The sequence below is a fragment of the Lontra canadensis genome, unplaced genomic scaffold, assembly GCF_010015895.1.
Source record: "Lontra canadensis isolate GAN:19392208 unplaced genomic scaffold, GSC_riverotter_1.0 scaffold17, whole genome shotgun sequence".
NCBI lineage: Eukaryota > Metazoa > Chordata > Mammalia > Carnivora > Mustelidae > Lontra > Lontra canadensis.
Window position 1 is genome coordinate 6,875,347 of NW_022631011.1, and position 26,450 is coordinate 6,901,796.

The following is a 26,450-nucleotide window of genomic DNA, read 5'->3' on the forward strand; positions in this document are numbered from 1 at the left end:
ATGTAGATATAAAGAAACGTATGCCACACACATATGTGATTTTCAAATTTGAACCCATATAGTATAATCTTTTAAAAATGTATGTTATAATTACTATCTTTATTTCAAGGCAGAGCTTGACTTCATGTCAGACATCTACTCATTCATCATGCACTCCCCCAACAAACCAAAAAGCAGATCTGGAAATTAATGTACTTGAGTTCACATCCTCACTAAAATCACCTACCCTCTTTAAAATGCCTATTTTCTTATCTTGAGTAAGAATAGTAGAAACCAGTATTAAAACACTTCAGTTGTTCTTACACGCAGTAAATTTTGCTGTAGGGTTTGACTCAACAAGTTTTGCTTATCATGCAAAGATGGAGAGCACCAAGTCACAGCGGTGCCTTGATAAGGCATCTCAAACCATTTAGTCTCCTGCCACAGAGGGCCATATTCTTCCAAACACATACTCAAACCCAGTTGTGAGTGGTCTTCCTATGCAAAGAGATTAGAGCTAAAATTTACAAATGTATACATGATTTGGATATCTTCTATATCCATAAAAGTCTCATTCTCAATCACTCATAAAATAATTCATAATTTAGGGAATAAAGAATCTGCTGCCAAAGAACCAAAGTCTTCCCATCTCTTTGTCCCTGAATAAAATTTAAATGCCCTTCATCCCTCTCTCTGTCACCTGCCCCACCATGGCAATAATTTCTTCAACTCTTTGTAAGACTTGGGTTCTGTGAGAGTACCATTAGAGAGAGAATTTGGAGGAGAAGGAAAAAACACAGAAATAGGACCCTGAGCCTTTGATCACCACGTGATTTGCCTTTTTACACGAACTAAACTGCAAAACTGCAGAGAGCTGCTTCAACAATTTCAAGGTCTAGATTAATTCACCCTTAGTCTCTGCCCCTGTGATGGAAAAATCACTGTTTCTGCGGTGACTTCAACAGAAAAACGGAAAGGAATGGAAAAACAAAAGAGTTTAAAAACTACTCTGACACTGCAAGGTTGTTACATTCAGAAAAAAACTTTAGCTGGTGTGTACAAGGAGTTGCATTTATCATTTTGCTCTTTTTATTTCTAATATTTACTCATTTTACTTACCCTCAGTACAAATATATATTAAAAATTTACAAGTGTATTCACTAAAATTTATTAATATTATACATTAATAAATATTAAGAATCAAGATAAATTATAAGCGTTCTTATGCATTCTGATTCATGTACCTTAAAATATAAACATATACATGGATATATAAAAATATTATAGCTTACATGAATCAAAACGACCCAGGACTTGCCAATTTATCTTATTATTTAATATTCATTAATACATACTTCATTCCTATAAATGCTGGGAGCTGGCTGATTGTTGTATCTTTGGAGGGCACTGAAGTCAGTTCCATAACCAGAAAGCAAAGAGTGTGACATTTATTCATTGGACTCTGAAATGGATCTGTAGCATTACAGAATGAAATCAGGCCATGGTGCCCAGAGGTTTAAAAAACAAAAACTGAACAGCAGACATAGTGGCTTAGGATGACGGTGCTAACTTTTTTATTACCTTAGATCTGGCATCAAGGTTAAGTAAACCCTCTTTTTAAACCCTTGACCTCCATTCAGTGACTTCTTTCCATCCTAAGCCCCAAGCACTCTGTTTTGTCTGTTTTCTCTTGTAAAGGGAAATTGATCTGATAAATAAATTCTCACTTATTTAATGTGATGTTTCCTTCAGTATAATTTGCTTTCTAATGAAGATAGTGAGGAGAGGGCAACACTTAACAGAGATAAATTAAACATTAATAGCAGGACTGGCAGGCCTAGAGAAGAAAAGATGTTTTCAGGCTGGGAGGCCACCATGGTAATGACAACCAGCTAAATCTGAGTAGAGTACTAGTGGAGGGCCCAGGTAGAGGCCTTCCTGGAGGAAGGGGCAATCTCCTCTTCATGGTTTTCCTGGTACATACATGGGTGTGAGGGAGATGCCATGACAAAAAGCTGTATGAGAAAGCCCTTCTGTTTCTAGTATACATGGAGATTGAAAGTTAGATGAGGATGAGTTAAGATGCCTAATCTGGGGAAAGCACAGAATTCCCCATCATTCTGCCTTTATGCTGACAAATATAGCAGCACTAGACAAGGGTTTTTGCTAGCTAGACAAGCTGGAATTAATCCGTGAACCAAATCAAGTTAGATCCCCTGGACTATCTGCCAGTCCTTATTTCTTTACTTTTATTCCTTATGTCTTTGTTCTCTCAGGCCCTGATTTTTGCATTTTTGAGCTTACTTGATAATATGGCATCACAATTTCTTTTACTACTAAATGTGTACTTCTGATCCAAAATAAGCCTTTAAAAATAATATATGATGTCTCAGTCCTTACACTTGAAAATCTTGAAATCCTCCAGTAAAACAATGAGGATGCTGGTGATGCTGCTGATGATAATGATAATGAAATATAATAGTATTCAGAGTTTACTGAGAGGGAGTGTGATAAGAATGTGAGGTATCTTATCTGTGTTAATCCTCACAGCACCCCCACAGAGTCCGTTAATATGGTTATATCCATTTTATAATCTTGTTAATATCATAATTATGATAATGACCCCATATATTTTTATTTATAGGTGAACACTTATGAATATGTTTCCATTGCCATTATCTCTTTAGGTCATCACCACATGTCTAGGTCTCTATAAAATTGGTAATTTAGGGAGAGGAGAGGGATTTGATCTTGGCTCCCTTTAGCTTCAGGAACAGCGACAATCCTGAACTCTTTACACAAGAACAATTTGGAGCTTCCAAAGACCCTAGTTAATTGTCTCTATTTAATATCCATTTCTCCATAAAATTCCATTGCATTGTTAGTCCCACAACTGAGAAACAACATGATATAGTAGCAGGAGCCTTTGCATCTGAACACATGGTATAAAGTCAGCTTCTGTATCTAATGAGAATGGAATTAATTCAGAACCTGTCTATAAGCCAGTGCTTCCTGCCTTTTCATATCTTGGAAGTATCATACACAATATTTAAAGGCATTTTGTGTTGGCTAATTGAACTTAAATTTTAAAAATGTCTAAAAAAAGTTAGGGGGGAAAGAAATTTTTAAAACCAAATATTCCAAAGCTATGGACACTCGTGGGAACTCTATATGCTGGTGGGAAAATAAATTACTATAGCCACTTTGGAAACAATTCCATGTTACCTAATAAAGTCTTTAAAAGCACACACACAAAAATAAAAGCATTTTGTAACTCTAAAGCTTTATACACAATTTTTTTTTTTTACCATACAGAATATATGACATGGATATGGTTTATACATCTGTTGCAAAGTGTATTTAGGAATAAGTACCCTATATGATATGGATATTTGAATATTGTCAAAATATAAGGAGAAAGTAAATTCTGTAATTTACTTAAAATGACAGCTTCTTAGCACTAATTATTACGTCATGAAAGAATCACATATATGCATGTCTCAGGAGAAAATCAACTTTTGTTTGCTTGGTACTCTGAGAATCATATTAGTTAGGTGGCTAATATATGAAAGTACAGTGCTCCCTCATTTTTCTGTAAAAACAAATGATGTAAGCAATATGTATCTTATAGAATATGAGTATAAATATCCACCATATATCCATGGGTAAATCAAGAAGAGAACTGTGTTTTAGATTCTCAATACTGGCACCTTCTATGAAATGTAAACAGATGCTGTACCTATCACCTTTAGTTATAATTTTCTTGTTTTTCCACTTCTTTTTACCAAGATCTTTTAAAACATGAGCCATCGAGGCAATACCTCAAAGGTATTCTGCCTTATCCAGTATATCAGCATTTCACATTGTACATAATATAGGGAGGAAAAGGTATTCTAATCATAGTAAATCAAAGGGAAAAATTCACACACCATTGTGAGCATTAAGTGCAAGATTTGACAATATTTGGGACTCAAAAGCCTGAAGTATTTAAGGAGTAAGAAACCAAGAAGTGAGAAGAAGTGTACAGGTATGAGTTAGGACATGAAAAAGGAAGTGAAAAAAAGAGGGCTTCATCGACCACCCCCAACCTAGTGGTCTGTTGACCTAGTGTTGACATAATATAACCTAATTTAAATCGCATGTGTGAACGAATAGGTAAAGCATGATTAAAAGTTAAAGGACAATGAGGTTATTAGATGGGAGAGAAAGCAATTACATTTGCAATATTCACCAAGCCAAGGAAAGCACATTACTCTCCTCCTTAGGATTGGTTGATGGACTTACAAAGCGCTTGTGAAACTGAAGGGCAGGACTCACAATGCAATTTAAAGTCTTTGTGATTAACAATTTCTAACTTTATTGACCTTTGTAACAATAATCATGCTCTCTCTCCAAGGGAACTTCTTTCTATTTGTGAAATATTTCCCTCTCAACAGTCTAGAGGAACCGAGTTCCTATTATTGAATCTTAGTATAACCCAGGAATGTAGGGGGTTTGAGGAGATTAAAGCGAATGTCTCCTCTCCTTAACCCATCTTTTGGGCCATGGATCAGAACTACTGTATTTCTTTACACCACAAAACACACTCACATAAGGAGCCAAATGGCATTTAAAAATCTTTGTCTTAAGGCCCAATGTTGTTGCAGTATTTACTTACATTATATGCGTGCACATTTCCAAGGCTTTTGCCTTTACGCTCCTTCTCAATTGTATTGTCTCAAAACTTAAGCACTTCCATTTCTCCCCTAGCTTAACCTCTGCTGAAACAATAAACTAAACTCAGGAAACTGCCTTGGCACATATTGTTTTATTTGGTGTTCCTGAAGGTCATGAGCATTCTGCGCTCTCCTTAACCGATTAGGCAGATCATATGCACAATTAATCTCTCCTAATCCCTCCCCTCAGTTAGACCATAGGAGAAAATGCACATCCAACAAGGATAATGCTTTTGTACATCTGAGGCTCCTTTCATCTGAGGATCTCAAAGTCCTTGTTACACATGTCAAAAGCTCCCTATCACTCTTTCGAAATGGGTATTACAAGATTAATTTGTAGAAGGGCAAAGGCAGGCACGGAAATGTTAAAAGACTTTCCAAAGAGCATATACTAAGGATATACAGCAATAACACTCTTGAGTTTGGGGTTCATATGCCCTGGGGGGATAGAGGACATTTCAATATACAGGAGGTTTATCTTTTAGGAAATGAGGTCTCACTAAACAGAAAATGGATTTCTTTATGTTATCATAGGTCATAGGGTTGAATAAAAAACCTCAGACTTGATGCCTTGCTTTCTCTTTTCTTTAAGTCTCACGGGTTTAAAAGTGAGAGAGGCAAGGCTGTTTTCACGTCTCTAAAGTACTTGTATGAGGGAGTGAGCCTGGTTGCAAGCATATGTCCTTGGACTTACACTTTTATTCAGAGGACTAAAAGGTCTTGTGGAGGTCCTTGGAAAAAAATAAGTGTAAGGCAGCAGTTTTTTTCTGTTAGTTGTTTAATGAACCATTGTGAGCACTACCATAGTAAGTCTAATACAAAACAAACTAACATCAATAAAAGTAACAAACAGATAATTCTGCAAGACTCTTTGGAAGTCGTATGTTTAAAACTCAAAACTCATGTTTCCATTGAAACCATTTTAAAAAGGAGGTTAGATTCCTAGACCAACCCCATAAACTTACTGTACCAGTGATGCAGTTGAACAACTACTGAATTCATTACTAATGTTACTGACATGTATAAATTATTGAAGTCACGGTTGTTTCATGGAAAATGACATTTGTTGTTGTCGTTGTCACTGAAGTACAGTTGACGTGCAATGTTACATTAGTTTCAGGTGTGCAGCATAATGATCCAACAGCGCTATATGTTTTATTATGAAGTGTAGCTACCATCTCACCATGCAACACTATTACAATCCCATTGACTATATTCCCTGTGCTATACCTTTCGTCACCATGCCTTTCTCATTCCATGACTGGAAGCCTGTACCTCCAAGTCCCCTTCACCCATTCTGCCCATGTCCCCACATCCCTCTTCTCTGGCAACTATCAGTTTGTTCTCTGTATTTATGGGTTTATTTCTGCTTTTGCTTGTCTGCTTCTTTTGGTTTTAGAGTCCACAAGTAAGTGCAATCATATGGCATTTGTCTTTCTTAGTCTCACTTATTTCACTTAGCATAATACCTCCTAGGTCCATCTGTGTTATCCCAAATGGCAAAAATCTCATTTTTTATGGCTAATATTCCACTGTATATATATTCAGCATTTTCTTTATTGATTCATTTCTATCAGTGGACATTTGAGTGGCTTCCAAATCTTGGCTATTATAAATAATGCTGAAGTAACATAGGGGTACATGTATCTTTTTGAATTCACGGGAAAATAACATTTTGCTACATAACTTTTCTAACATTTTATCATTTACCAAAGGTCCATGGCCACAGGGACTGTGACCAAAGAAAGGGATTGAACACCCTCTCCTCTCACACTCCAAAGACTGTTTGTAGAAGAAGGGAAATGACTATGTCCAGTTCTGAGCCAGTGACTCCAGCATTGGTGGAGGAGAGTGGAGCTCTGTGGATCATTTTCTTATATGACTGTAGTGATGTCAGTGCTGGAAGGGAATATTGTCCAGGCCCTGCAAGTTCAGGGTGTGAGACAATTCCTCCCATGCTGGAGATGACCTTGCCACCTAGACTCAAGGCTTCACTGGAACAAGAGGAAGTTTACTACTTATACTTTATTTCTCTACCCAACCCCTGCATTCTCATATGGAAAGCATAGAGAGGAGTTTTTAATAAATGTTAGCTCTTTTAAAGTCATGTTTCTCGGGGTGTCTAGGTGACTCGGTTAAGCCTCTGCCATTGGCTTTGGCTCAGGTCATGATCCTGGGGTCCTGGAATCGAGGTCTGTGTTGGGCTCCTTGCTCAGCAGGGAGTCTGCTTCTCTCTCTCTCTCTCTCTCTTTTGCTCTCAAATAAATAAATAAAATCTTTAAAAAAAATTCCTTGTTCCTCTGTATATTGTTTTTCCTATAAGAAACATTCAATATCCACCAAGGGTTTCCATGTTTGTATTCTGCTTGGTTTGCTCATAACCAAGCAAACCAAGTTTACTCTAAAAGTAGTAAACCACTAAAGTTAGAGCCTACCCCTGAACTCTAGTTGGAATATAGGGCCCCTGCGACCTTGTTAAACCTATCCAGCCCTTCTTCCTATGATTGCATTCTCTATTTCAGCTCCTACGTGTTCTCTACCAGACTGAATCATCTGAGCTCATGCTCTGAGCTCATCAGGTATTGCGCATGTCTGTGGTATTTGCTGCCTGCAGGGACTTACAAAATTCTTTCCAAGGGTTAGGGTATGTCCTTTGGCCATGGTGGGAGGGGTAGAAGAGCAGCCACAGTTTTTTCCCGCTGAAGTTTGGTGGAAATGAGAAAAAAACAAAACAAAACAAAACAAAAAACACTTTATCAAGTACAGAAGTATGCAATGATTAATGGTGGTTGTGATAAAGAAAAATCTATGAAGAAAAATTAAAGATTCCAGGAGAATATATGACTGAAGAACTAAGCTGGGGGTATTTTTAGAATTGAAGGAATTATAGAAAGGAGTCAGTGGATAAACCAGGAGTTAACTTCTCTACCTTTTTCATGTTCTTCTGTCATCATTGCTCTTTGTAGAGATGATATATAGGTTATTAAATGTCAAATTCTAAAATTTTGCAAGCACAACCCCTCCCCCCATCATGCTTACGATTTGACTGGTTGTGTTTTGTTTGACAGCGAACCTGCCAAGGCAGGACTGAAGATGTACACTATGAGAATCAGAGCACTTGTTATAGCAGAGTATATTAATTCACTCTCCTTCTTGGCAGTTTAAAAAAAATATATTACTTTGATTGTTTTCAGATTATCATAACCTAATGCAAAACATGTCACAATCATTACCTGAGTTTCAACTATATGTATATCATCCATCAGCTCATCCATCCCCTGTCTAAGAGTCTTATCACCATAAATTACATTTGAAAACCTAAAGTAGATGTTATTCATCCCTATTATTATTGAACAACAGGGGATGCACATGTTTTTTAAATCAAAATCCTCACTCTATATTCACTAACGCCTTTCAATATCTTATGGGATATTCAATTGGCAAATTAGTAATGAAGTTTTTCTAAGAGAAATGATGCCCTTAAAAAAATAATTTCAACACAAACCATTTTGCAGAGGATAAGCATCTCAATAATGGTCTGATGATCCCTGCACAGCTGGGGGGAGAATCTCTGCCTTTCTATCTATTCATTTTGACTCCTATGTGTGTTTGGAAATACAGCATTATTATTCTACCCACTGAATTTATCAACATGCAGCTTTACACATTCTTAAGGTTACTTGTAAGTCTTCCCCAAGGTCATTCCCCATCTCTTATCTTTCCATGTTCTCCCTCTCTGACTAGCAAGGACAATGGTCCTACTAAGGCACAGCTGAATCATCCCCATTCACATTAATCACTGTCATTGTCATCATCATCAATAAAAGCAACACCCTGTCAAATGCTACTTCAGCAAAGAACAGGGAAATAAATACCGTAAGAGACATTGCATCTAGTTGGGAAGTTTAGCCTTTAACACTGAGGTTCACGTGAGGCTTGGAATTCTACTAATGCACTTGGAGAAATATTAATACATGGCCTTCAAATTTTGTCACCTCTATTAAACTTATAAGGCTTTTTCTTAAGCCTGTCTTTTATCATTTTCCCCTAGCACTCATCCTGTTTACCAGATTGTTTATTATTGATATGAACACCAAAGTATTTCAGCTAATTTCTAATTTAATGCATGTTCTCAAGTGCTAAATGTATTTTTTGTTTAGAGTTTGTATGTGCCCTACTCCATCTGTGACACTATTGCTCACCTGACTGAATTCCAAAAAGGCAACAGAGTACATCCCGTGTTCTCTGGCACCCTGTTGAGATAGGCTGTCTCCATAGGCTCACCGCATACCAAGTAAAACAACCTCACTATCATTAAGTTAAAATAAAAAAGGACCAGGCAAATACAACTTGTATAAAACGTAAAGTTGTATAGGTTTTATACAAGTTGTATTTGCCTGGTCCTTAAGTTGTATTTAACTTACGAACATTTATATAATCTACTAATTAAATTTTATTTCGTGCCATATGTCTTTTGATGTGGAAAAGGTTTTTTCTCTCTATTTAATTTCTTTCTATGTGCTAATCCAGAACCCAGAACATTGAAGTGATTCACCATGCACAATCTCTGGTATGAGGACTACTGATTTTAGAATAAATGTTCTATCACAAACTGCTATTATGACAAATTTAAATTGATTTTAAAAGGAACGTCATAGTTATTGTGATTTACTTTAACTATTATATAGATAAAAATATCCAAGTAATACAAAGTAATTTCAGAAAGAGATAAAATATAGAGAAATAAATATTTTAAATAAAAATTATACCTAATCCTATTACCTAGCCACTATTTCATACGTTATAGTCTAGTCTTCTATATAGAATACCATCTGTCGATTTTCTAGTTCATTCAGTGGTAATGATAGTCATAGTGACCTTTTATTGATGGCTTACAATATCCAGACTGTGTTGTCAGAGCTGCATGTGCATGAATGTGTCTTACCTTCACGGCAATTATATGGGGCAGATTTAGTAATTACCCAATGGTATAAATGAAGAGACCCATTAACGGAGATATTAGGAATGGACTCAGCCTCACAGAGTTAGGGAGTATTAAACCAGGCTTTTAATCTCTTTACCTTACTAGCTTTTGTGAATAAATTAGTAAAGTTAAATGTCCACAGTTTCTTCTCCCAAATCCAAACTCTTGTTTTTAACTAAATCTATCATAATTATTTTATTCTTACATTAAGTATAAATTTTTCTAAAAAATATAATATTCATGATCTGATTTCACAGACTAAGTATAAGTCTTCTAATAAGTTTTTCAGAAAATATACACAGATATTATTTTTCCCAGGTTCTTTTCTGACAGAGGAGGTCTTTTGATCTTCATATGCAGGTCACCTCTTGGTGGGATGTCGAAATAGAGAACTTAATAACTCATTCTTCCTTTAGTTGCTGGTTGCTCATGATAGAAAGGAGAAAACTGAGTCCAGCCTCAGCACAAGGGAAGTGATTTTACCAAGTCTTTCTACTATTCCTCTTATAAGAAACATAGGCTCCTGTTATAGAGACGCAGTAGTTTAAGACCACCTTAATCAGTGTTGGTTTTGGACACATAAAACTTACCCAAAAACAAGAATGCAAAGAGCTTTAGCCAGGATTTCTTCATTATTTCTGGGGTAGTCTTTCATGAGGGCAAGTGCTGGGTTTTACTGAAATAAACTATTTGAAAAAATATTTTTTTAAGCATTAGGCCACATAGTTACATTGGTAACAATGTATATCTTTAGGATTTTTTTTAACTGCCTTATTATTAAAATTAAAACTTGTAGATACACATAAAACTTCTGTTGGTTATATCTCAACACATGTTCAAAAGAGCTGTAACTCACTAAACTTACATGGAAGGTCCTCACAACTATTCTTTTGCAAGTTGAAAACAATTTGAGAGTTGGAGATTTCTTATGGTTTAATCCAATAGGTTAAATGATTCTAAACTAGTGTTGGTGGTAATGAAAGATTGATACCAAAGGCACATATTATGAATTTGTGCCAAACTAGTTCATGATTGAAGCTGAAGGAAAAAAATATAATTCCAACTATGTATTTTATAATATGTGAATTTAAATATAGCTGGGCAAGCAAACTAACAAATTAGTTTTTATTATTAAATTGTGTACTGTGTTTTCAAGTTGGCCTCATTTTTTAAATTTCCTTGTTGAGAAAATATAGGACTGGCTTATATTCAGAGTAATCACAAATTTTCTTACGGTTGGGCGTGTATTGTATTTTGTTCTGTGAAGGTATGTGTAAAATTATGTCTTTATCTTTTAGATTCCATTATTTCACTGGCAGATGTTTAGATATTATGACTTAATTTTACATGGCATGAACCATTTCCATCTACAGGAGCACGTCTTTTGTCAGTTAAATGTATCCATTCTACAACGGTATTTGTGATTTTTTCCTATTATTTATTCATTTTTTGTTCCTCTCTTCAGGAACATCAGTTTTCACAAGATGACTTCCCTTGCTGTCCCTCATCTCTATCTCATCTCTTTCTCTTTCCTCCCTTCCTTCCTTCCTTCCTTCATTCCCTTCCTCCTTCCTTTCTTCCACCTTTCGGTTTTTTATTCTGTGACCTTGAGTCCTTAAGTCTGTGTTCCACATCATTTGTTCGGTTTTCTATCATTTCAGTTCTGACTCTGAGTACTCAGTGTACTTTTCCACAATCTGCACTGTGATCATGCATTCTTGTTCATTCTTCTCAAGTCAGCCACTACCTTTATTATGAGCCTATTCTTTCATCATTCCAGTTTTCAACCTGTAGAACAAGCAGTTGCTATTTGTAAATATCTTTTCTTTCCTAATATAAGGGTTATTCCCAGCCATTGAACTGCACTATAATATTATTATATCAATGTAAGATTTTTTTTTTTTTTTTCCTGATCTGTATAAGGAGAGTAGAGAATTCTACTCTGGTTCTGGAACATGCTACAGTGAGTGTTTAATTTTTAAATAGTTCTATTAACTCTAAATTTCTGTGTGCAAAGCTTATCTTTGCTGAAGTGTCTCTGTTTCTATCGGAATACATGGGTGAAAATATTTCCTGTTAGTGCAGATCCAGGCTTTCTCATAGCTGGCCCTTTCTAGGTTTCAGAGTCGATCAATCAACATGGGCATGGAGAAGGTGGAAGAGTATATGGGGAGAAGGAGTTTCCCAACAGGCAGATTCATGTCCTAATTGCCCACCCAAACCATCGGCCCTTGCCCCATAACTTTAATTTCTAATGCCTACTTATACAGGAATGGTTCTAGTGTCTGCCCAACCATTTTCCTTTTTCCTTTTATTTGGTTCCATCACATGCCACATGTCAAGAATCAGATTCGGCATTGATAAATATCTTCCCCCACTCTATCATCTCTTTGGTGATCTGGAGAAGGTTCTAGGGGAAGGGTTTGGAATCCTGCTTTTTTCAGAACATCCAGATATTTTTATGAATGAAGAATACTAAAGTAGAGGGGCACCTGGCTGACTCGGTCAGAAGAACATGTGACTCTTGATCACAGAATAGTGAGTTCAAGTCCTAGGCTGGATGTAGACATTAATTAAATAAATATAACTTCTAAAAAAGAAATACTAAAGTAGAGTGTTCAAGGGATAACAGTCTTTTACACACACACACACACACACACAACACACACACAGTGGGAGATAGCTTACTACCTACAATTCCTCATGCCAGGAAAGAAAAACTTTCTTAAATTTTGTACATCTTATATACAAAAATGTAAAGCTGTCATCTTAATATTAAAGACAAACCCTTCCAGGAAGATTTTATTCTTATCTGCAATTAGCAGCTTCATTTTCATGCTGCAGAGAGGTATCGGGTAGTAACCAGAAACCAAATTTTCCGTATTATAGCATATGCCACTGGAGGACTGGCAGGCTGGCTGGGAGGGTGACATCTGTCACAGAAAGAAGCCCAAACACTCAGGATGGATATCATGAGTGCTTTCTCAATATCAACTACTATCTAATCAGAAGCCATTTTCTCCTTGTTCTTTGGAAAATGGTGTGCATTTTTCTGTTTCAGAAACACCTGTTAAATTATCTTGTTAATGCAATTCTCAATTTTGTAATGTAATACAATATGACTGGTGGGATGTTGTTCATGTTTTGGCTCAACATGAAACTTCAGTAGCTGAAAAAAATAGAAATAAAAATCATATGTCAAAATAGGCTTCTTCAGAGTCCCTTAAAGGCTGACACAAATGAGATCTGTTAGAATTCTGGGAGTGGGAAAGATTTGGTATTTTCTAAGCATTTCAGAAGTGCAAGCATCCTGAAATTGATACTCAGTAACCACAAAAACAACAACAGAAGACACTAATAAAACTAATTTCTTGTTATGAATCATGTAGCTGGATTTATTTGCACACATACTATGTATCTAGACTCTACAGGGATAAGGATGTGGTACACACTACAGGAACAAAGAGGAAATTTAAATTATGTTTTCTGCCTTCCAAAGCTTATGATACAATTAGTAAACTAAAATATTTATTTGGGTTAACAAGTAAATAATGGGAATTCCTTGGAAGGGTACTTGTACGCAGAAAACATTAAATAAATATTTTCAAATAAGACCTTGTAACTCTTATAAGTGATTATTATTACCATGCTATATACTGCAAAACACTGTCAGAATATTTAATTTCTATTGTTATCATAAACTTCAAGGAAGAGAATTCTGTAAATTGATGTATTCAGAAAAAAACATCATGGAAAAATTGGTTTAAACTAGGGCTTTGAAAGCGAAGTAAAGTAATGATTTTAGTGGCAAAGGCAAACTGATGTGTTAGAAAAAATAGAATATGCTATAAAAAGACTAGAATATAGGCTCTTTCACTTATGAGCTGGTGTGTTATTATTGATTATTTTAACTCTCTATCATGACACGGTTTCCTTATCTGAAAAAGTGACAATAATAATGCCCAGGCCATTGGATTCTTGTGAGATTTTCATGAACATGTTTTTCATAAAAATGCTTGGAAGACACAAAAATGGTCAAGAAGAATTTCCTTAATCTGTGTTGTCAATCCACAAGGCAAATGTGTGTGTGTGTGTGTGTGTGTGAGAGAGAGAGAGAGAGAGAGAAAAAGAGAGAGAAAGTGAGAGAAAGATAAACACCAAGGAGGAAATAAACCGTCATATTTAAAGAGGAAAACAGTCACCATTCTGGATTCAGTAGCATGAGTATCTCTGAAGGAAGAATTCTGGTCATTGGAAAATGTGAGCAGACATGGAGATGTTATGGGGAGGAGACTTTGATAGAGGAAAAGGGAATTTGTTAGTTCATGGCAATAGAGGTCAGCTTGGGTGTGTTCTGTGAAAGAAAAGGTGAAGGAAAAGGAGATGATGGCAGAACTTGGAAAGTAAATGGCCATGTCTTTCTCATGTGTCTGACAGACATACAGACCTGATTTTCTTTATTTAAATTGAAACTATTCTTGTTTTCCTCTATGCCTTTATAGGTGTTGACTTGATCCATGTCCATTCCTTCCTGTCAAAAATATTATTTTCATTTCTTCACTTCATTTTGCTCTCCTTGTCCCAGGTTTTCAATCTTAAATCCATCTTAAAATTTAAAAAAAAAAAAAAAAAAGTTGAGCTTCTTGGATTTTCTAGTACCTCTGGCATTTTAGTCTTGTTTTGGTATTCCTTTTTCTTGGAATATTTCATAAGAGAGCCAACATGTGAAATTATTTGAACCAGACCTGTAATCTGTAATATAAAAATTGAAGTGGAATTACATATAGCAGGATCCAGGGGTAATGGACAGATAACCTTAGTCTCATGTGGATGAAGGGTTTCCTAGGCTTTGGGTTATAGAGAGCTTCCTGTCTTCAAAGACCAGGTTAAAGACCAGATACCAGGGACAGAACCCAGAGGCTGGCATGGAGCTTTCCCAAATGACTTTTTTCTTTTCTTTAAATTTACATAGCACTCTTTTTTTTTACTTCTCTTAACACTTTTCTTGTTATGGCAGTGTTCATGGATTTCTGTACTCCTGCACAACTCACCCCATCCTCAACCCAATTGAGATAGCACCCTCTTTAAAGACCGGGGATTTGACACCCAGATTTGTTACCCTCAGTGCATTTAGCACATTGGCTATCACACAGTCGGTTCAAACATTCCTTAAATGAATGAGTGAATCACAGTTATTCTAGTACAACTGAGTAAGGAATCAATGAAAGGTGAAGGGGAAAATGCTTGAGCAGAAAGGGAATGTGTACTGCCTCCTCCCCTAGGATACTCTTTCTCTTCTACTTGTAACTACAGCATCAGCAGTTTATTTCAGTTCAGGAAACACTTATTATGACAAGCTTTCTGGTAGGTTATGGGGAAACAAAAGAAAGCAAAATATGGTTCTTTCCAGAAGGCAGTTATAATCTTCACAGTGCAACAGAAAAGGAAGTGCACAGAAAAAGTGTAGTGTAATACATGCATTGGAGAGACTTCTGAACGATCTTTAGTAGTACAGAGAGGCATGGTCCATCTCTGGGTGAATGGCCAGAGAAAGACACCCAGAACCAGATTATACGGATGAATATGAGTTTTTCAGATCTAAGAATAGAAAGATTGGTTCTCTGATGACCAATAGCAACTGCATCTGTACCTGTATATGAGTGTGTGTATGTCTATATGTGAGATGTGTGCATATCCATGACTAGGTATGTACCTGTGAGAGATGTATGTTTTCATGCATGTGTATGAGTGTGTTTGTGTGCATGATATGTTATTGTGGGAAGAGTCATTTTGGGAGGAGATGGTTGCAGTGATGGGCCAGTGATTGTGCTAGGGAGTGGGCAGCCTTCCGGGGTGGTAAGTTGTTTTCTCATCATTAACTCCCACGTGTAGAAATGGTTGGAGGAGGCCCTACAGAAGATGTGATACTAAACAAGAAGTCAGGAAGCATGGACACAGTAGTTCTGGTTCTCCCACATGAAAGCAATGACCTCAGAAAAGACCGTCAACTTCTATTCTTGCCATCTATTCAATGAAGGTGTCCAGCTAGACAATGGCAGACTGATGGCTGGAGCCATGGTCTAAGACTGTGCTTCCCTTAATGGTTGGGGAGAGAACAACATCTATGAAAACCTAAGTGGCTTGGCCAGGCTGATAGGAGCACATGAGCTAGCCCTGCAGCCTTGGCCACAGTACAGCTCACATTCCACAATTCTGGCTCTCATGCTAAATCTCATATAGAGATGGGCAAAAGAAACTTTGACTAGGAAAGGCAGTACAATTCCTGATATTTGTTGGCAGAATTTAAAGAGAAAAATTAAAGTGTGAAATAAAACCAAAATAATTTTTATAAAAACAGAATTGATTAAAAATTCTCCCAAGAGGGGTGTCTGGGTGGCTCAGTGGGTTAAGCCTCTGCCTTCGGCTCAGGTCATGATCTCAGGGTACTGGGATCGAGCCCCGCATCGGGCTCTCTACTCAGCAATGAGCCTGCTTCCCCCTCTCTCTGCCTGCCTCTCTGCCTACTTGTGATCTCTCTCTCTCTCTCTTTGTCAAATAAATAAATAAAATCTTTAAAAAAAAAATTCTCCCAAGAGACTAGCTCATACTCTCTTATTAATAATATAACTGTTATCTTTGAAGTAGAGAGAGGAAGGAGATAGTTAAAATAAAACTAGGATTTTGAGCATTCTAGGTACCAAATCCTTAGAGAAATGTTCAAGGGATTATAGATGTTTCGCTAGGAAAAGAAAAATCTTGGGGGAACATGAAAATCATTTTCAAAATCTTTAATGGGCTTCAAAATGAGGGAAGGCCATCAGTGTTATTTCAGAATCCGGGACAGAGAACACACATCAGTGTTATTTCAGAATCTGGGATATAGGCACTTGTTTGGAAGTTTCTCTTGCTGGATGCTGTAGCACAAGGATTGGCACAACATCCACACAGATCAGGGTGTCACCAGTGATATGCAGAGTCAGCAAAGTAGGTGGTGCAGAGTGACAGAGATTTTACTAAATACACAGCAGAACAAAGGCTTTAGATCCACACACATCTGATTATGAATGCATTTTTCTCACTTAATGGCTGTGGCCATGAGAGCATTACTGTACTCTTTGAGGTTCCTCATCCTCAAAATGAGAATAATGCTTATCATTTGTAAGTACAAAGATTAAATGCAATGATATATGTAAGGATTTACTGAGTTTGACACAAATAGGTACCCATGGAAAGGGTTGATGTTATGATCATCATCTTTTTTGAGCTTCTCCCAAACCCTTTCATATTAATATGATAGTGTCCCTTGTAGTAATGAGAAAACCGAGGGTCCTAGAGGCTGAAAAATTACCTAAAATTGCACAAGTAGTAAATGATGGGGTGGAAACACATACCCTCACCTGTCTCATGATGGAACCCTGCCTGGACAGGCCCCCATGCTGACTCTCAGCTAAGGAAACATTTCTATTAGCAAGTAAGTCGAAACACTGTGTCTTACTCTCATGGCCAGACAGGACACGCATGTTGTCCTTGTCACTCTACCCAGCATAACGGATACTCTAGGATGTATCTAACCTGGAATCTATACCACAAGTTCCTGTTTCAACGTTAACTCTCAACTTATGGACGTGCAAAACTGGGATCTGGTTATCACACCTTTTTTTTTTTTTTTTAATCCAATTGAACACAAGGACAAAATATTCACCCTTAACAGGGCTTAATTCCAATGATCTCAAAAGTCCTTGGCCACCTAGTTCAGAACCACCTTCTCACCCACTCCACACCCCCGCCCTCCCACACATACACTGTGACCTCCCCAAAGCTTTTTGTAACATGCAAATAACCCCCCCAAAGGGAAACTGTATGTTACTGGCCCTGGTGGTATCATTCCACCCTGGAGGGAATTATGAAGCTATACAGGAAGAGCCTTTTCCAGTATGGAAAAGAATAAGGGACAACAATTTATAAATGATATTTCTTTTCGGGTTTGTTTGCAAATTTCCAAATTCGACCAAGTACTTTCTAAGCCACTCAGTATTTTGACGACAAGCACTTTTTTGTCTTTTTCTTCTCTATTCTCCCACCTGCACCTCATGTGTTTGTTCTATCTCCCTCCCTCTCTCAGCCTGAAAATTCTGGTTCGCCTTGGTTTAGGGTACACGTCGTGGTTGATCACCGATAACCACATTCCCCGTTCTGAGGTGCTGGAACACTTCCTTAAAGCAGAGAGTGCACGGACTAACAATTATATTTCAAGCTGCATTTAATGTTGAAGTATGAGACAACAAATTGATCTTAGATTTCTTCAGTCAAGCGTGACCTCACCTCTGACTCCAGCAGAAGCTGCCTCGGTGCCAACCAGTAGTTGCACAGTCGTGAAACAAATAAAAGGAAAAAAACAAAGCCTTGTCCTCCCTAAAACAAAGCAGAAGGGAAAAACTACCAACTTTTTTTTTTTTTTTTTTTTACCCTGCATTAACAATACCTGCTTCTGGAAAGGCAGACTGGAAAACAGTAACTGAAACATCCTGACAGCCTTCTATGCAAACCACCCGTTCTCGTGTATTTTCCCTATTAGAAAACATGGGAATTCAGAGATACGTTTGCTTTAAAACCTGGGGGTTTTCCTTGCAGAATAGAGAAATGGAAATATACAAATATTTGCCGTAAAAAATACCTAGCAAGATCACTATTTAATGTTGAAGAATATATGTTGTTGGTTATTTATTGAATTCCCATATGATAATAGCTATTGAACAAAGGAGAAAAAAGTATGTGGCTCTGAGAAGATCAAACATTTCACATTATTTCATTAATTCTCAGATGATTTCTCTGAGGTAAGCAAGTAGTGTTCTTGCTTCATTAAAGAGAAAGAGAGAGAGGAATAAAAATCTGAAGAGAACCTGACAGGTCCAGAGTCACACAGTTCATTATTGTTGAAATGGAGAACCAAATCCAATGTAATAAAAGAAGAGTATAAAAGGAAGGAGAATAAGAGAAGAAAGAAGGAGGGGGGAAAAAAAGAGAGAGAGATCAAACACAGCATTTTTCTCTCAAGCTATCAATGGCACTGTAAACATAATCTTTAAAATATATGAAAGATCGGGGAAAATGACTAAGTGGCAACAAATTAAAATGGTGAAGTTATATTTCAGATACCTTTGTTGTAAAATAAATATGGCTTCACTGCAAAGTTTCTATTGTGAGATGTTTTCTGAGCCCTGAAATACGATCTCAAATCCAGAATTAGCAATGGAAATGTCCACCTTTATATTTTCATTTTTAAGATTAAAATAAGTTAATTTAGAAAGTAGACTAAACAAACAAATCTTTTGTCTCTTCCCCAATACCAACGCTTATGACCAATTTTATTCTTAGAGAAAGCCAAATCAGACCTTCTGCAAAAGTTTAAAAATTTATGTGAATAACTCAGCCTTTGCAGCCTTGCTTCCCAAAACTACCTGCTATTCCAAGATTAGCTGCTGTGTGGCGTTAGTCCCCTTCAAATGAACATGCTCTTGCTTCCTCCACTCGTCTGCCTTGTTGCTTGAAAATGGTTCTCTTTGCTGTCACTGTAACAAACGGTTCTAATTGCTGGGTTGACTGTTACGGTGGAAACTGCAGCAGTCCGCAGTTGAAGGCTTTCGCTCTGCTTTGGTAATGACACAGGGAGCCAAACTGCTCCTTTCCTGAAGGAATAAAGAAGATAATCTTGAAAAAAAATAGTAATAAATAATAAATCATTTTAAAAGCAGCAGAAAACAAACACACTTTCTGAATGGTTATAGTCTAATCTAATTGTAATGCATTTTCCCTTATGAAGGGATGAAAGTTCTTGGCTATGTTTTCATATATTCTTGGTGGTGATGATGGTGGTGGTAGTGTTTGTTTTTGTCTGTGAAGTAATACATGGGAGGCAATAATTTGGAATTGTAAACTTTCCAATTTATTTTCATGGAAATCTGTGAGATGTGTCCCTGGAGGTAGGCAAACAATTGCAGTTTTAGAGCTGAATTGGCCTCTCTCTCTCCTTTCTTACATTAGAAAGCATGCAATCTCATTTTGAGGAGGATTACAAAATTCCCAAAATCTAATAAAGTGCCAGAGGAATATTCTATGGTCTAAGATGGTCCATGTGTTATTGAAGAAACACTCCATGATGGGAGAGGTAAAAACGAGAGCAGTTATTGTCAGATTTTACCACTATAACAGAATTCAGGTTACAAAGGCAATCCCTAATTTGGGAATTTAATCAGATAGCAAGCACCAAGGACAGCAGCTGCTGTTACATTAGCTTGGATAAAATTATAGGGCCTATCAGTTCTTATGCTTCAGGGCATAAGCTGATCACCAGCTGAGGTCAGGAGGAAATTTCCCCAATGGCAAGCTTGCACAGTTATATCCATTATAAGAGATTTAACAACTACCCCCAAAACATCTGATGTGATTCATTACCAAACAAATACAAACATAACATGTACATATACTGATACACAAGCACGTGCACTTGAGGGACTAGATGGAAATGGAAGTGGGTACTGGTCTACATGCCCAAGTCTTCGATGAGATCATAATGGGCCAAAGGAAATCCACCTTCACATAGTCTGCTCTGCTTCTAGATACCTTTTGTCTTAATTCTTTTTTTAACCTGTTGGTCCTATTTTTTCAGTGTCTTATCTCATTAGATGTTCATATTTGCTTATGTGAACCCATTCTTCAGAAATAAGTGATGGTAAATGGGACTGTCTTTAGTTTCCTATAGCTGTATAATGAATTACTACAAACTTAGCAGCCTTAAATAAAACAAATGTATTATTTCACTGTTTCTTTTGGTCAGAATCTTGATATTGGCTGACTGGATCCTCTACTCAAGGTCTCACCAGGTAGAAATTGAGGTATCCACTGGGACTCTGCCTTCTACCTGAGATCATCTGCCTGAGATCATCTTCTAAGTTCACTAGTTACTGGAAAACTTAATTTCCTTGTGATGGTAGGCTTGAGGTTTCTGTTTTCTTGCTGACTGTCTGCTGGCTAGTGATGACTCAGCTCCTAAAGGTCACACATGGCTCCTTGCCCCTTGGCCTCCATAGACAATTCACAACATGGATGTTTGTTTTCTTCCAGGCCAGAAGGAGTATGTCTCTTAGACTTCTCCTGCCTCTATAATTGACTAACATGGAGTCTTATAAACATAACCTAATCAAGGGGGCAGCTAACTCATCATATTCCCAAGTTATTTCCTACTTCAAGAGGAAGAAATTATACAAAGTGTATACAACAGAGGGGGAATTTGGAAACCCTCTTAGAATTCTACCTAAGACAGTGCTCTAGTGAAAATAGGAAGGATCAATATTAATAGTGTAGGACTACTTAATTTGGCTGACTCTATAAGGATTTTTTTTTTAACTATAAGGTGGGGCTAGTCATTAATGTATTCTGTTATATCTATTATCAGTTGTCCACCCGGGAAGGACAGATCCTTGGCAAGTTTGTAATTATAAGTATATAAATAAAATTTTAGAATGGAAATTAGAACTCATCGTGTTCAATAATTTTATGTGACAGATAGAGAAACCAAGACTCAATAAAATTAGCTAGAATGACTGAATTGGCATTGTCATTTAAGCCAGGATGAAAGCATAGTTTTCTAGATTCCTAAATAAACTACACAAAATTTAACTCCATTGTAGTGAGTTACCACCAGGGTCTTTGCCCACTTGGAAGTATTAACTCTCACTCCTGTAAATGTCCATTGCCCCCAGATCGTTGTGCATTCTCACCCAAGAATACTACTTCTTTTGAATGATAATAAACATACACTAAGGTACCAGACTGATTACATTTTTCTGAATTACAACGATAGTATCATTTTCACAAAAATAAATACATTAAGCTTAAAGGGGAAATGATACTGTTAAGGCAGAATTTAATGTTAGAGACGGAGGGAAAAAGGTGGAAGTGTGTGAATGTGGTGTGTGTGCACACGTGTACATGTGTGCACATGTGTAATAATTTTTCCTGTTGTGACAGCAAAGAAGATGATAGCTTGAATTAATTATCCAATAAGAGTATGACTTAAAATGGGAAAGTAAAGAACTTTTCTTTGCGCATTTAATTGTACAGTGGGGTTTTCCATTTTCTCAAAATCTCACATATTCAGCTTCCCTATAAACTAACTTCTTACTGTTTCATGGGTAACTACCACTTTAGGGGACTCATTACAGCTCTGTTCCTATGAACAACTGGCAAGGCAGAGGCCCTCGAAGCAAGTAATGCTCTGGTCAGAGTATCTTGGAGTTTGCAAATAAAATGATGAAATCTATCCTACTATCAGTAACAGTAATAAAATCCAGGGTGGCCCTGACAGTTTCAACACTAACATGGACTTTTGCACAATGCTGTCTTTTTGGGTGTCTGTAATAAATGAATTTTTTTTTTTTTATTAAATAAGAGCCTACCAGTGATTGAGAACAGGAGCAGGCAATGTTAGAGGCTGTGTTTCTGAAAGCTATCACTAAAGATGGAACTTCTCAAGATGTATTTTTATTAAACAGGTGGATGTGGGTGTTTGTGTCTGTTATTTCAGCAAAGACCACAATCTACACGACAGTCATCATAGCTGAAATGAGTAAGAAGGAGAAGAAACATGGTACCTAAAGATCTTTATTAAAAAATGTATTTCTGGCATGCCTGAGTGGCTCAGTGCATTAAGCCTCTGCCTTCAGCTCAGGTCATGATCTCAGGGTCCTGGGATCGAAGCCCGCATTGGGCTCTCTGCTTGGCAGGGAGCCTGCTTCCCCCCCCACCCGCCCACCTCTCTGTCTATTTGTGATCTCTCTCTGTCAAATAAATAAATAAATAAATAAATAACATCTTTAAAAAAATCTATTTCTGGAAGGAAGGGAGAAAAGAAGGGAGGGAGGGACGAAGGAAGGAAGGAAGGTATGAAAGAAGGTACTTCTGTGGCTTGGGTGGTACTGTTGTGAGGTCTGCAAATTCCACTGTTAGTTTCTTGAATATATATTTTCCTCTGCCTAAAATGTATCATAGCCTTAAGAAAAGAGTGCATCAAACTTTGTTTGTGTTCAGCATGAATTCATCATCTTTATATTAGACAGAAAATGCTGTCATCTGCATTTGAGCTATGAGGAACTATTCTCATATTTCCTAAGGAATGTCAATATTTTAAACAAAATATTATCTTAACCTGAGGATGAACCATTTTCTCATCCAGTATTCACACTGTCCTATACTTTCAAGCATCTTGACTATACTGTTATGAAAGATATTTCTTTAGAAATACCATCCTCCCAGTCCTCTGGTCTGCTTAGCCAAATCTCACCAGATCTTTCACTAGGAGAGAGTCTGCATTTTGCCTTTCATGTAAAATTTTTCCTGACGATTGAGCTCACAATGATTCTTCTACTTTCTGAACTCACAGAGCTGACGTCTGGGTGTGTGTGGGGGGTGTAACGTATTTTAATCTGTTACTATGTTTTATCTTTGCTTCCTGCCTGTAAGACTTATTTCAAAAAAGATTGTAAAATTCATTGAAAATGGGAACTTTGCTTCCCAAGTTTTTAGTACCTCTTTACAAGGCCTAGCATAATGTTAAGGAGACTAAAGACTTGGAGGAATGGAAAATAAGATCAAAATAGAAACATATTATATTAAGTGGCCATTGACCTTTTCATAATTGGGATAGTGATTATTACTGTTGCTCTTTTTAAAAAATTTTGTTATTATTTATTTTTATTTTTTGTTACTGTTGTTTCTGTTGGACTTGTTAGCTTGTTTGCTTGGTTTTTGCTTTGCTTAGTGTACATGCCTAGATTTGCTTAGCAACTTGACCTAAATTTGATAATGGTTCATTAATTACCATACCATACCATACCATTTTTGATACAGCAGATCACACAATATTTAAAAGCAAAAGCAAAACCGTAAAATGTGGAGAGATCTAGGAAGGTGCATGCCTACCCACTTCATGTGGTTCTGAAATCGAACTCTTGACTCGTCTCTAAGACTTAATAACTCAGAGTTTGCATTTATTCCTAAGAGTTTTCTGTAAATCAGCAGGTAGTCACCATAATCATATTTTAAAACCAACTGACGAATTCACAATATAAAAGGATTCTATTGTCATTTCTCTCTGAAGTGAATAATCATCTCCTAATATTTTTTATCCTAATTTTTGTTATAGAATTTCACATGCCAGGCTAATTAAAGCGAGCACACCTGTAAAACGCAGCCGACTGGATGTGGTTTCATTTGCGCTGTTTTCCAGCGTGCTAGCAACCAATAGCTTGGCCAGATCTCTAGTCACATACACCTTAAGTTTTAATGGTTACCATAGCAATGAAAAAAGGCATTACAAAATGCACAAGCTGTTAACATGTTGCAGAAGCCAAAAGAAAGAGCTAAGAATAAACTTCTGCAAAATCGCACCACATTTAAGGAAAACTGCTGTTAAACCAACATCATGTCCCAGTCAAATAGCTCATTAATCTGATGCTGGGGCTGTGTACTCCTCCCTTGGCGCTCTCCGTCAGCTAGGGCTGGACCATCTCCCTGGGAGAATATTTGAGTGTGTCAGAATGAGCAGGGGTGTGTGTGTGGAGCTGGCAGGGACAGAGACACAGAGAAAGAATAAGCAGGCTACAAACTGAGTCTCTGCTCCTCCATCAACAAGAAAGAAAACCTTCATGTTTTCTAACAGAGATGACAGACAAGAGAAGTTAAATGAATCTAATTTAGATAAATCTAAATTTTATTCAGTGAGTGAATCATTATAAACATAGACAGATAAGATGCATGTTCTATTTGCTTTAGGTCTTTCAGCCAGAACCCAGATATTTCGTCTGCAAGGAAATAAAATATGAACACCCGTATAGCCCCCTGCCAGCAAGGAAGTGTTGCTCACTGAGTGCAAAGTGTCTTCTCAATGATGTGGTTTCTAGAATAAAGAAGGAAGAAAAAGAGGGTCCTTGGTTTGGCAAAATGAAACCACTAAAGAAGACAAGGAGTAAGGTGCAAGCTTTCATATTTAAAGGGGTGTCAATTCCAGAATAAATAGACAACTGGACAAGGAGGTGGAACTGTTTACTGATTAGGCAGACAGACAATAAGGGAGTTAATGAGAGAGATGAAGCATCAAATATGATATGGAAATACAAGGCTGATTCATGTGGTTGAGATGTGTACTTTTTCCAGATTTGTGGTTTCCAAGGAGGGAGATCACTCAGGGTGGAGGGCAGACTGACATTCTGTATTAACTGGCAGAATCTTGTAGGCCTCACCCTGGAGAGACCCTCCTATCCATTTCTCTCAAGGCAGAACTCTCATTGTTTCCCTGTGCTGCTCCTCACACTCTGGAGTGTCCCTGTGTTGTGCTATCTGCTGCTCCTGCTCAATTCTCTGCTGTCCACATGTCTGGTCCATTTTTCCAGGTCTTTCTGGAGGTCCTCCAGCAAGGCCCATCTCCACACCATGAACCACATCTCATCTTCCCCTTGCCTTCCAAATCCTAATACATACTTGATAGTGTCCACTTTTGGCTCTGTGCTTGATTATAAACTATTCTCCTTTGTCACCACTCTTGGAAGACTTTAAAGGTCCAACTAAATTCAAGATTTAACTATCAGGCCTTTCCCAACAACCCTGACATCTCATATGTTTCAGCCTATTACTGTAGACACTGAACAAGGTCAGTGCCCTAAAAAAACTTCTTTCTTCTCATTCTTGTTTCTAATTTTATTTCCTCAGTTAAATTTTAGAGTTATTTAGTACTGGGATTTCATTCTATTTTTTGCAATATTCACTGTACCTAAAACACTTTGGTGCTTCTACTGAGTTCCCAATAAATGCTCAATAAATTGAATTGTACTTTTTCCCTAAAAGCCATGTTCTCTAGCATCACAGCATGTCTTGAAATTATAGTTTAAGACATCTTGTAAACTCAAAGACTCAAGTTATAGACATGTAAATAAAATCAATGTTTCTTAATTTTTGCCGACAATTCATAGAGCTGCAGAGCAGGAGGGACATAAGACATCAACTCCAAACCCACTTCTAAAGTGAAGATCATAAGGCACAGTGAGGTGCCCTCAGGTCGCATATGTCGCTACTTGGCTGAGAGTACAAGTTGAATACCTTGAGTCTCCTTTGTGAATTTTTCTCCAATGCCCTGCGGCTTGCCATCATGGCATATTGTTATCTACAGGTTGCCCTATAAAGAGATTTTATATTATATTCAATAGATACAGCACTGTGTATTTACTCCCCAGTATATATCTCCTTATCTGTTTTAAACTTTCCTGGCAAGAAAACTGGATAACTTTGCCTGACATATCTTACCAGCTGATAATACAGCCAAAACCAACATATTTTCATATGGTACTCAATTATTGGTTAATCCAAATTTGCCTTAAACCAAATACCATGTTAAGTAGTGTAGGATCCTAAGTGCCCTCAGGAAGCTTTGTGGTCCAGTAGGGGGGAGGTCCAATGAAAACTGCCAGTGAAGTAGCAAGACTTCTGCAAAGATCATAGGAAGAGATGTCTTCTGAGCTAAGTACCAAGTACTAGAAGATGGTGGGCAGATAGAGACTGAAGTCAAAGCATTCCTCAGGGTGGACTCAGCATGTGGAAAGAGCCAGAGGTTAAAAGGAACAGTCTGAAAACTTGGAATTGAATTTAGTTTAGTTCAGGTACTAGGCTGAGAGAAAAGATGGAGTCAAGAGGCAGGAAATAGGTCATGGGGACATTTGTGGTCA